The sequence below is a fragment of the Vicugna pacos genome, chromosome 12 (genome assembly GCF_048564905.1).
Source record: "Vicugna pacos chromosome 12, VicPac4, whole genome shotgun sequence".
Classification (NCBI taxonomy): Eukaryota; Metazoa; Chordata; class Mammalia; order Artiodactyla; family Camelidae; genus Vicugna; species Vicugna pacos.
The window spans coordinates 48,502,959-48,513,784 of record NC_132998.1 but is presented as its reverse complement, the minus strand read 5'-3'; the positions used below and the strand labels follow the sequence as shown (position 1 = coordinate 48,513,784).

General features: G+C 40.0%; 1 non-coding gene across 1 annotated transcript; it reads left to right on the top strand.

Moving 5' to 3' along the window:
• The first annotated feature begins 10,026 nt into the window (after window positions 1-10,026).
• LOC116282731 (U6 spliceosomal RNA) lies at window positions 10,027-10,133 on the top strand. The gene has a single exon (XR_004192312.1). It is a non-coding gene; the product is annotated as a U6 spliceosomal RNA (small nuclear RNA).
• Window positions 10,134-10,826: the final 693 nt, after the last annotated feature.

Here is a 10,826-nt window from a genome sequence, read left to right as displayed (position 1 = left end):
GGACCAGTGCAAACTCATCACAGCACAGCCTGAGAGGTTGGGGGTCAGGGGTTCAGGTAGGAAGGGTAAGAGGAGCTAGTAGGTGGTAGAGCATTTGGTGGATAATTCCCTGGATCTGGGTTCAAGCCTTGGTACTGCTACATAAGGTAATTTAAAAAAAATTGATTATTAATGCTATAGTTATGACATGTTCACAATAGCATTTATTGCATTTTGCATGAAATTATAGCATTGTGAAATATCAGGAAGGAAAAGTAAAGAAGCAGTCCCATTTACTATCACAGTAACATACTTAGGAATAAACCTACCTAAGGAAGCAAAAGTCCTATACTCTGAAGACTATAAGATGCTGATGAAGGAAATTGAAGACAACACAAACAGATGGAAAGATATATACCATGTTCTCGGATTGGAAAAATAAATATTGTTAAAATGACCATACTACCAAAGGCAATCTATAGATTCAGTGCAATCCCTATCAAATTACCAATGGCATTTTTCACAGAACTGGAACAAAATTTTTTTAACTTTGTATGGAAACAGAAAAGACCCCGAATAGCCAAAACAATCTTGAGAAAGAAGAACCGAGAATAGATTCCGCATATAAGTGATGTCATATGATTTTTGTCTTTCTCTGTCTGACTTACTAAGTATGATAATCTATAGATCTGTGTTGCTGCAAATGGCACTATTTTATTCTTTTTTATGGCTGAGTAGTATTCCATTGTGTGTGTGTGTGTGTGTGTGTGTGTGTGTGTGTAATACATATTTATATACATAAATATCTATATATATATATACCACAGCTTCTCTATCCAGGCATCTGTTGATGGACATTTGGGTTGCTTCCATATTGTGGATGTTGTAAATAGTGCTACTATGAACACTGGGGTCCATGTATCTTTTAAATTCTTGCTCCATGACTGCATTTACCTTACCTTTGTCTTCATTTCCTATATTGGCATTTGTGCTTCTTTCTTGTGACAAATTTAACTTCTCATATTTTTTCTTTATTTCTTTTCCTTACACACGTTTTAGCACATGTTTCTGTCCATCTTGATTCTTGCTGCTATATCTGACTTTCAGCCCTCTGACCCTAAGCTGGCATGGGCCAATATGGCTGGCCCACCTCCTCCAGCTTTTCTTGAGAGAAAGAGTCAGAAATGGCTAGATTATAAATTCTTGGAGGCAGGCACTATGTCAGCCTTGTATCCCACAGAACAAGTACAACGTCTTAGACATAGGAACTCAATAATATTTTCTTGAATAAAAGGATAAGCAAATCAAAGGTGCTACATCAGCTTAGTTGTCCTTGATGGCCCATTGTGCCTTCTCTGATGACTTTTACTCTTAACCTGCTTCTCACACTAGCCTTCAGTTTGAATCAGATTCAGCCTCAGCTCTCCAAATCTTGTGACTCCTGCTGTGACACAGTTGAGTTAAAACAGCAGGTGCTTATTGAGGGCCATTATAGGCAGGGCATCGTGGGGATAGAATGTAAAATGCAGATACTGATTTAAAATAATTTTGTTATTATTGTCTAATTAAGACTCAACTCTATAAAAGGTTGTTACATTAAAAATGCTCGGTCAATAGTTTCAGACAAAAGTAGTTGAAACAAGGAAGCACAGGATTAAGCAACAAGTAAAAAGACAGTAACTTTGGGGAAGAAGGCAAGGTCATTTTAGACAAGGATGGCTAAACAAAACACTTCAGAAGAATATAGAACTTTTTAAAATTTGTTTTAATTGTAAAAAAACCCAAAATTTATCATCTTCATTATTTTTAGGTGTACAGCCAGTAGCGTTAAGTGTATTCACATTGTTTTGCACCAGATCTGGGGCTTTTTTGTCTTGCTAAACAGGAGCTCTACCTTCTGGACAACAGCTCGCCATCTCCCCCTCCTCCCAGCCCCTGGTAACCACTATTCTGCTTTCTGTTCCTGTGGATTTGACTATTTTAGATCCCTCAGAAAAGTGGGACCATACAGTATCTGTCTTTTAAAGAAAATGTTGATTTTGAGCTACGTCTTCAAAGATGGTAGTGCTACATAGGCAGAAATAAAAGGGGCCACCTAAAGTAGGGGGGTCAATACGGTGTGAAAGCATGTGTTTTCCTAACATGTACTGAGATCGTTAGAAGCCAAGACATCATGTTCCTGATTAATTTTCCTTGGGGCAGTTCCCTCGTAGGTTGTGGATATTCTGGTTGCTGTTCACTGTGATTGTCTATATGTGATTATATCTGCAGCTCCCAACTCACGAGGATCTTTGGGCATCAGCTGTATATGACTCATCACTGTAAATTGTGGCCCAGAAGACAAAGAACCACCTACCTAGGGTCCAAGAGCATGGACACTAGGTTCATTTGTTTTTACTTTAACTGTGATGGAATAGAGTGTTCTGATTTGGCTTTGAAACAAAGGTTTTTGGTTTCTGGTTTTTTTTTCTTTGACGCTCCAAAGCCTTACAATGGGAAATTTACACATAGGTTTATGTAATAATGAACACAGGCAGGTATATAACAAATTTCAACAAGTGTTTTACTATTGTGTTACTCTTTTAATTAACAATTCCATGTCATTAGGAATTGGTAAATATTTTTCATCTATGGTTTGCAAGAGACAAGGCTCTGACACAGTTCTGGTTCTTTTAGGTGCAGTATCTGCTTGGGTTTTGTGCTTAGTCTTAACTGGACAGGACATGTGACCTTCATTCACATTTGGGCAGGAACAGACCTCTTATGAAGGAGCAAGAAAAGTCCATATGGCACCTTAGAATGAATTAGGAAGAGCGGCTTCTTTCTTAAGACACATAACTTCTGTCTGACATAATATTGTCTTGGTAGAGCAAAGCTCTTTGCTGCCATATGCTAGAACATTGTAAGAACTTGGTCAGCTAGCTGAACAATGGCCTGTGGGGTTGTGCAGTACACAGCCTGTGCAACTGTATGCAGAGGTCCTTCAAAAGCATGATGGCAGTGAACAGAAATGGAGCAGCCTGCCTGTGTCACTCTCTGTAAAGGCATGAATGTTAGCAGGAGTAGATGTGTGTCCTGTAGATGTGTCACAGGACGAAAACAAGATAGAAACTAGGAACTTGGATCTCAATATTATGAGACAGGCAGAAAATGAGAGCTAAGTTGGATACCAAAATGGGCAACTGGGAGGTGAGGTTGCCAAGAGTCTGGACTTAGGTAGACAAATGAAGTGCATGTATGCCAGAATTTCAGATAGGAAATGTAGGTATGTGAAGCAGCTTTTTTTCATAATGCTGGTTTGCAGAGGCGTGTGTAGTTATTTTAAAGGAGCAAGAATGGGGCAGATATCAGTTGTGTTCTCAGTAGTAATAATAAGAGCTGACATGTATGCAGTGCTTCAGAGTTTGACATTTTTTATAAGATGTTTTTAATCCAGAATCTCTCATTTTGATATTTTTACGTACATTTTAAGGCAGGAGAACTGTTATTGATCCCAATTTTCTAAATAAGGATTAATAAGTTTATGAGTCCATGTTATTTTTTTTATTATACTTTGATTTTTTTTTATTTCCTGATAAAGTTCCACCAAAGTATACTGGTTAAACTGTTCCCCAGGCTTTCACGGCAAGTAATCAAATTTATTTCCCTTAATTTCTGGGCACAAAATACAGACCCCATTCCCAGCCAGATTACTCAGTGGGAGAAACTGATGTTGGCCACTCCCTGGCCTGGCCCATAATGCAGTGCTCTCTCCCTCTCTCTTACCCCCTTGATGTCAACACCCCTGGAAGCCTTAGAAACCACATACTGAAGATGGGAGAGCCTCCATCAATCCGAGTCTTTGAAGAACTACATGGAGAAGAGCCTTTCATCTTCCAAGAGATAAATTTCTGTCGAGTTGATTGAGCAAGAAATAAATATCTATGAAGTTAAGCCACTGAGCTTTGGGGTTTTATCCATGTCTTATGGTAGCTAGTATTACCTTAATAATGCACTCTCTTTATATTATTTACACTTAACCTCTACTGTGTAAGCATTTCTCTCTTAGTTGCTTGTCTGTGGCTAAAGTCATTTAGGGTTGGTGCCCACCTTTTTCCTGCTTTGGTACCCTTACTTCCACTCTCTGTCCCCTCGGGTCCTTTGAAGCACATGGAATTAGGCTATACCACTTTGCCCCCCCCACTTTTTTTATTAACAGTAATCTGCTTTCTTCTCCATCACTTCCCCCATGTATCAAGGATTTTAGTCATTAGTTTACTAAATTTCTCACCATCCCTATTTCTGTCTATTCTTTGGTCTCCTCTTCTTGTCTCTCCAGCTCACTTCCTCTAGGGTGAGGAACTTGAGAATGATCCCACTGCTGTAATTCTTGGACGCCACCAGAAACCCCTAGTCCACTGATCTTCCTACTATCTCACCGGTAAATATCCATCTTTACATGGCTAAGGTTTCTCAGTCTGTTGTTAAGTAGTTTTTATGTACGCACATTCAGCATCCTTGCCTCACTGCTCCTGCAGTGAAATTCCACCCCTCGATAAATTCAGCCTTCTTCCTCTTCCACCCCTGCATTAGCACAGCTGAATGTAGCTGGAAAAAAAAAATGCAACAGGGCTTCCTGGTCTAATTTTAAATTTATGCCCGCAAAACCTCAACTGGATTTAGTGTCTGGCCCTTTTCTACTTTCCACATACACTTTTTCCCAGTGAGTCCATCCAGTTCTGTGGTTTTAAATGTGTCATATGTGATTGATTCCCAAGTATATATACCCAGCTCTAGCTCTTCCTGCACAGTCCACTCCTGGGTACCCTACTACCTATGTGCCTGCGTAACAGGCATCTCAAACAGCCCAGCAGCCATGAAGACTGGACACAATGCCCAGTGTAGTTCTTGCCCCCATCCCCCGATCGCTCCTGCAATATTTCATGAAGGAATTAACAATAATACTAGCAACTAATATTTGTTCAGTGCTTACTTTGTGTTTGGTACTTTGCACATAAAAATTATTCAAATCTGTTTTAAATAATTAATAAATAAATAAACTCTAGATTATTTAAATCATCATTATTGCCATCTTTGCTTTACAGAAGAGGAGACTGAAGTTCAGAGCCCAAATGGCAGAGTCGCTATTTAAGTCGACCACGAAGAGTTTGGCAAACTTTTTCTGTAAAAGGGCCCGATAGCATATATTTTCAGCCTTGTGGTCCATACTTACCTCTGCTGCTGTAGTGTGAAAGCAGGCACAGACAGTACATAACTAAACAGGCATAGCTGTGTCCCAGTAAAACTTTAGGTACAAAACAGATGGTGGGTCACATTTGACTTAACAGGCTGCAGACTGCCAGCCCCTGATTTAGACCCTGATTTAAGATTGTATTGCCCGGATTAAATGAGTGACTGAACAAATGAATGGAGCAATGAATGATTGAATGACACCCTCTTTGGCACCAGCCCTCCCCTGCTTTTGTCTGCTCAGTTTTCTCATGAATATTCATGAGACTGCGAGAGAATCACATCGCTGCCTGAGGCGGGGGAAGCACCACAGTCACTCTTGATGGCTGAGTGAGGAGCACTTGGGGGCAAGCATTATAGGTGCAGTGTTTTGCTCCCGAGATGGGTCAGGTGAGCAATGTTCTTAGCTTCCCGAGTCTCTACTTGGATGGCTAAGGGATCCAGTTCTGTCTGTTTAGGGAACCTGTTACCTCTAGGATGAAATCCTAGCATTTCACACCAGGGCCTTCATGCTTTGTTCTGTTTTTAATTATGCAGTGTCATCATTTTCTCTCCTTTACCCCTTTAGCAACGCGGAGAGCTTGCAGGTTTGGGGACATGCAGGCTCTCTCTTTTAGATCTGTGTACATCCTGTCCTTTTTGCCTGGAAAACTCCTAACTGCCTCCCTTCAGTAGCCAGGCTCACTATAATTTGTTCTTTAGGACTCTGCCCGAATGCTATTTTTCGCTTGGAAGTTGTTCTAAACACTCCATGACAAGTGGTTGTCCTTGCTCTGTGCCCAGTAATCTCGTTTGTTCCAACAGTAGCTTTTATCGCTCTGCATAAGAATTGCTCTTTTGCTGGTCTTTCTCCTTCATACTGTGAGAGTTTTGAGGGCGAGTGCTATCTTACACTCATTATTTTAAGTCCAACATTCTATACAGTGCCTGGCACAGAAAAGTCCCTCTGTGAATGTTTGTTGAATGAATGAATGAATGAATGATGGACATCAGCTTTTTCTTAGGAGTGGCCGAGAGAAGCTTTTGTTTTCTTTCTTTGTCTTTCTTTCTTTCTTTCTTTCTTTCTTTCTTTCTTTCTTTCTTTCTTTCTTTCTTTCTTTCTTTCTTTCCTTTCTTTCTTTTCTTTCTTTCTCTCTCCTCTCTCTCTCTCTCTCTCTCTCCCTTCCTTCCTTCCTTCCTTCCATCCATCCATCCAAAGCTTTATTTCTGGTGTGATGTGTAAACCTTGTTCCTAACGTCTTGATATCTCAGGTCAGGGAGGGATGCCCTCTGGTCCTAGCTCAGCAGAGTGGGTAAATGATCACGTCCACTTCCAGCTGGGAAGCCATAAGTATAGTACTTGTCTCTCAAGAGTATTAACCACCCAGAAGAACAAAGTTTCTTAGAAAATCAGATTGGGTGGCTGGCTGTCGTCCGAGAGGTATACAAAGTCAGTGGTTATGCCTATGTGGGAAAATTTGACCACGGAGTCAAATTTTTATTTTAGGTTCACACATCATTTTTTCCACTTTTTAAGTTCTCTGAGGCTCACTTTCCTGATCTGTAAAACTGAGGTGAGAATATGTGTCCTGCAAGATTTCAGCAGTATGGGAAAGGGGTTAGAGATAATATGCCTAGCCCAGTGTCATCCAGTAGCTCTCAATTACACATGCATCTCTCCAGCCATTGAGTCTTATCATAACCCTTTGATAGTCATGTTAGGGAACCCCAGGGTCAGGATTGCTTATAAAAAACAAAGAGGCTCTCTTGAGTCAATTTCATGACGACACCAACTTGCATCTAATAGTAACAACTTTAGATGGAGATTGCACTGTTGAATTTTCCATCCCTGGTAAGGTTGAGGCAAACGTGTAAGGCTCTAAAGTTCCCATAATTATGTTTTAACATGTAGGTCTTGGCTGCTTGAAGACAAAACATGTGAACTCACGCATGTGCTCATGTGTGTGTACACACCACCTTCACCTCCAGGGAATTTCTCCATTTAATTTGTTTGCCAGTGTTCAGGAATGCATGAGACATGAGAGGCTGATTACTAAGTCACGTGAGACTCTTCTTCAACACAGTAGCTCTGGGATAAGTGCTGGTGTTACTTCTCCTTCTTGATATTAAATTTACCCAGAACGTAGCCGATTGACTGAAGAGCTCACCATTTGAGAGGAGAGTGTTAGAACAAGGGTATTTCTTTTCTGGTGGCTAGCTGTGAGGCTGGGGAGGAAAGCCTTTCAGGTGCCTTCCATGGCTGCCAATTTCCCTAACGTCTTGGGTGCCACAAACTGATTTTCCTCTGCCAGCACATTTAGTTTACAAGATGATCCTCACTCAAAACACTGCGGTTACATTTATGAGAACATATGCAAAATTAAACCGCTGACCCAGGAGTCAAATAAAACTTCTCATAAATTATTGAGCTCGTTCTTTGCTTTTATTAAAGCAAACAAACCCTTTGTCCCTTAATTTTCCAAATAAATGCTCTTGCAACAAACACGAGCTTTCTGGGCCCAGAAGGGGGTGCAAGGAACAGAAGTGTGGTTGCCCAGTGAGAGCGAAGACATCCCTCTGCTTCTTGGACACAGGTTAGGGCTCTTGTGCCTGGCATCTGTGGCAGCACCTTGGGACCTTCTTTGGTAAATCAGAGCCCTAGATAAATTGGACATAAGGTCTCAGGATGACTTGGACTTCACCCAGGCAGGCCTCAGGTAGAACCTGCTCCATATGGTGACTTATGTTAGGCGGATAAAATGCCTTATTTGGCACCAACAGGAGCCTCCCTATTTCTGTATGAGCAGCACAGGTAAAGAACACATATGTCAGCCTACCTCTCTTATTTACCGTACCGTAGGGAAGAGAGAATGGAAATATAAAATGCATAGAATGTATTTAATAGACTATCCTGTCCACCAACCACACTAGTCACAGAACTTCTAACACATGGCAAAATCTCATCTTTGGCAAGGTTCTGTGTTTGTTATTATCAGCATCATTTATCAGTTGTGTAATGAGCTACTTGCGAGGCCCTGTGGCTGGGGCTATGGAGGACACCAAGAAAGAAGTATGAGACATAATCTTTGCTGGGGATGACATGTCACCATGACAGTGATCATAGCTGACTGGGAGTAGCCTCCAGGGAGGCAGGAATGAGAGAGGGAGCTCATTGGCCCCTTGAACTCAGATAATTTGAGACTTTGAAACATACCTCCAGGAATTGTTTTTATATAGAACATGCAACTCTTTTTAGAGAACTGGCTGAGGAAAGTGGCGGGGCTTTGGCCCTGGTGAGTCAGAGTCTCAAGCTCTTGATTATTCCTAATGCTGGGGAATGAAAACCAAATAAACAAATATCGACAGTGTAAGGCAGCTTATCACTATGAGTATGGGGTGCCCACGTGCGGGTCCCAGTAGGAACTTACATTCTGGTATTTGCTATTGGCTTCTGAAAGTTTATGCCTATTGGATAAGGGGTAGCCTGTTGCAAACCCTGCTTTGATTATGAGTCCTTCTCAAGATGTCTCAGGCCTTCTTTCCCTGCATTTAATTTTCCTTGGCATCTCCTACAGCTCTCATAGGAAGATGGGGACATTCAGATGCCTGTGGCAGCAGGGAACTGATGTGCTCAGCTATGGAGGGAGAGCTTTTTTCCAGTTTTTCTCCCCCTAGACCTAACTGAACTGACGACTTCCTCATTTGTGATTTCATTCTTTCTGTATCAGCACTTAGTTTTCTACTTTGTTGCACTGATGAGTTTAAACTTCTGTCTAGATTATCAACTTCTTGAGGTCAGGAACCACGTCTCTTTTCATGTCTGTATACCTATTGCCTAGCATAGTGTCAGGCCCAGGGACCTCCCCTCCAGCCCTGACCCAACATTCAATATCTGTGAATGAGAAATTCAGGAAGCCTTCCTAGGTTATGTCAAAGGACTCATTGGAACCTCATCCGCCCTGATAATTCTTGACAAGTGATTATTTCTACATAATGACATGCAGTTCAATATCAGCACAAACGGAGGGAAAAAGGAATTCAGTGGCTCTAAAATCATTATACGGTCTCAGAGTACACAGGGGATAGCCCTGCTTTACTTTCATAGTAAGCTAGATTAATGGTAATTAATGTCTATCTCCAGAATGCATTTCAGTTAATGGAAGAGGAAGCAAGTCTCAGGTGTGTTGGATAAGGGACTGAGTGGACTGTTGTGAACATTTCAACTGGAGATTTACACATGGTTGGAATTCTAGACTGTGTACACCTTGACAGAATACATGTTTATTATTTTCAGTATTTACTGACTGCCTAATGTATGCCAAATACTCTCTTGGCAGAATGTTTCCTGAATGAGCTCATAATTTATTTCAGGGATTTGGCTATGGATGTAATTTATTTTATTTTATTTTATTTTATTTTATTTTATTTTTTATTGAGGTATAGTCAGTTTACAATGTTGTGTCAATTTCTGGTATACAGCATAATGTTTCAGTCATACATACACATACATATATTCCTTTTCATGTTCTTTTTCATTATAGGTTACTACAAGATAATAAATGTAGTTCCCTGTGCTATACAGAAGAAATTTGTTTATTTTATATATAGTAGTTAATATTTACAAATCTTGAACTCCTAATTTATCCTTTCCAACCCCTTTCCCCCTTCCCGCATAACCACAAGTTTGTTTTCTATGTCTGTGAGTCTATTAATGTAATTTAATGTGATTGGACAGAAAAATGACTCCATGAATCAAACTGATATATTTGTAAATTAAAATATATGAATCAGGATTTATGTTTCTATAGTACATTTATTATAATAAATATTAGAAGCCTAGTGCTCGCTTCGGCAGCCCATATACTAAAGTTAAAATGATACGTTGAAGATTAGCATGGTCCTGGTGCAAAGATGACATGTAAATTTGTGAAGTGTTCCATAGTTTTAAAAAATATATTAGAAGTCTACATCAAGGCTACATTAAATTAATGAATATTTTAGTAAACAAAAGGTCATTTACAAAATTCACTTTCAAGTTATTTAGCCTATAGGATTTGTCCTAAGTCTACCCGTAACTTGAGAACATATTTACTGTGTAGGCTGAGTTATCTTTGGAATTTGACTGCTTTGTAAAATGATTATCTAGTAATTGAAATAGTGCAGAACTTCCTTTACATTTCTGCTAAGGTAGTACAGAGTGATCCTTTTCTTTGCTTTTCTTCTATTAATACTGCAAAATCTTTTTTAACAAGAGAAGTTGGTTGCATTTCCAGCTGTAAAACAGGTAAAGAACTTTCAGTGAAAAACAAAATTCTCTTCTCTTTAATTGACCAGAAGGAGGCTCCCTTCCACCTCACTGTATAAAGCTGGACTAAAAGCTTCTAAACGTACTTCTTTGCAAGTGGTTCTAATATTCCCCAAGCCATTGTTGATGGCAGGGGCAGCACTGTGAAATTTTCCCTGGAGGAACAGAGTTTAAATTTGCATCATGGATAATAAATAAGTATAAAGTGTCCTTTCCTCCCAGCAGCTCAGTCATAGATTTCTTTTCTAGCTGAATAACAATTAATAAAAATGTTAGGATAAAATTGTCTTCACTAACTTGGGCTGTCTCAGCATTTCTTAGCTTAATTCTTGCG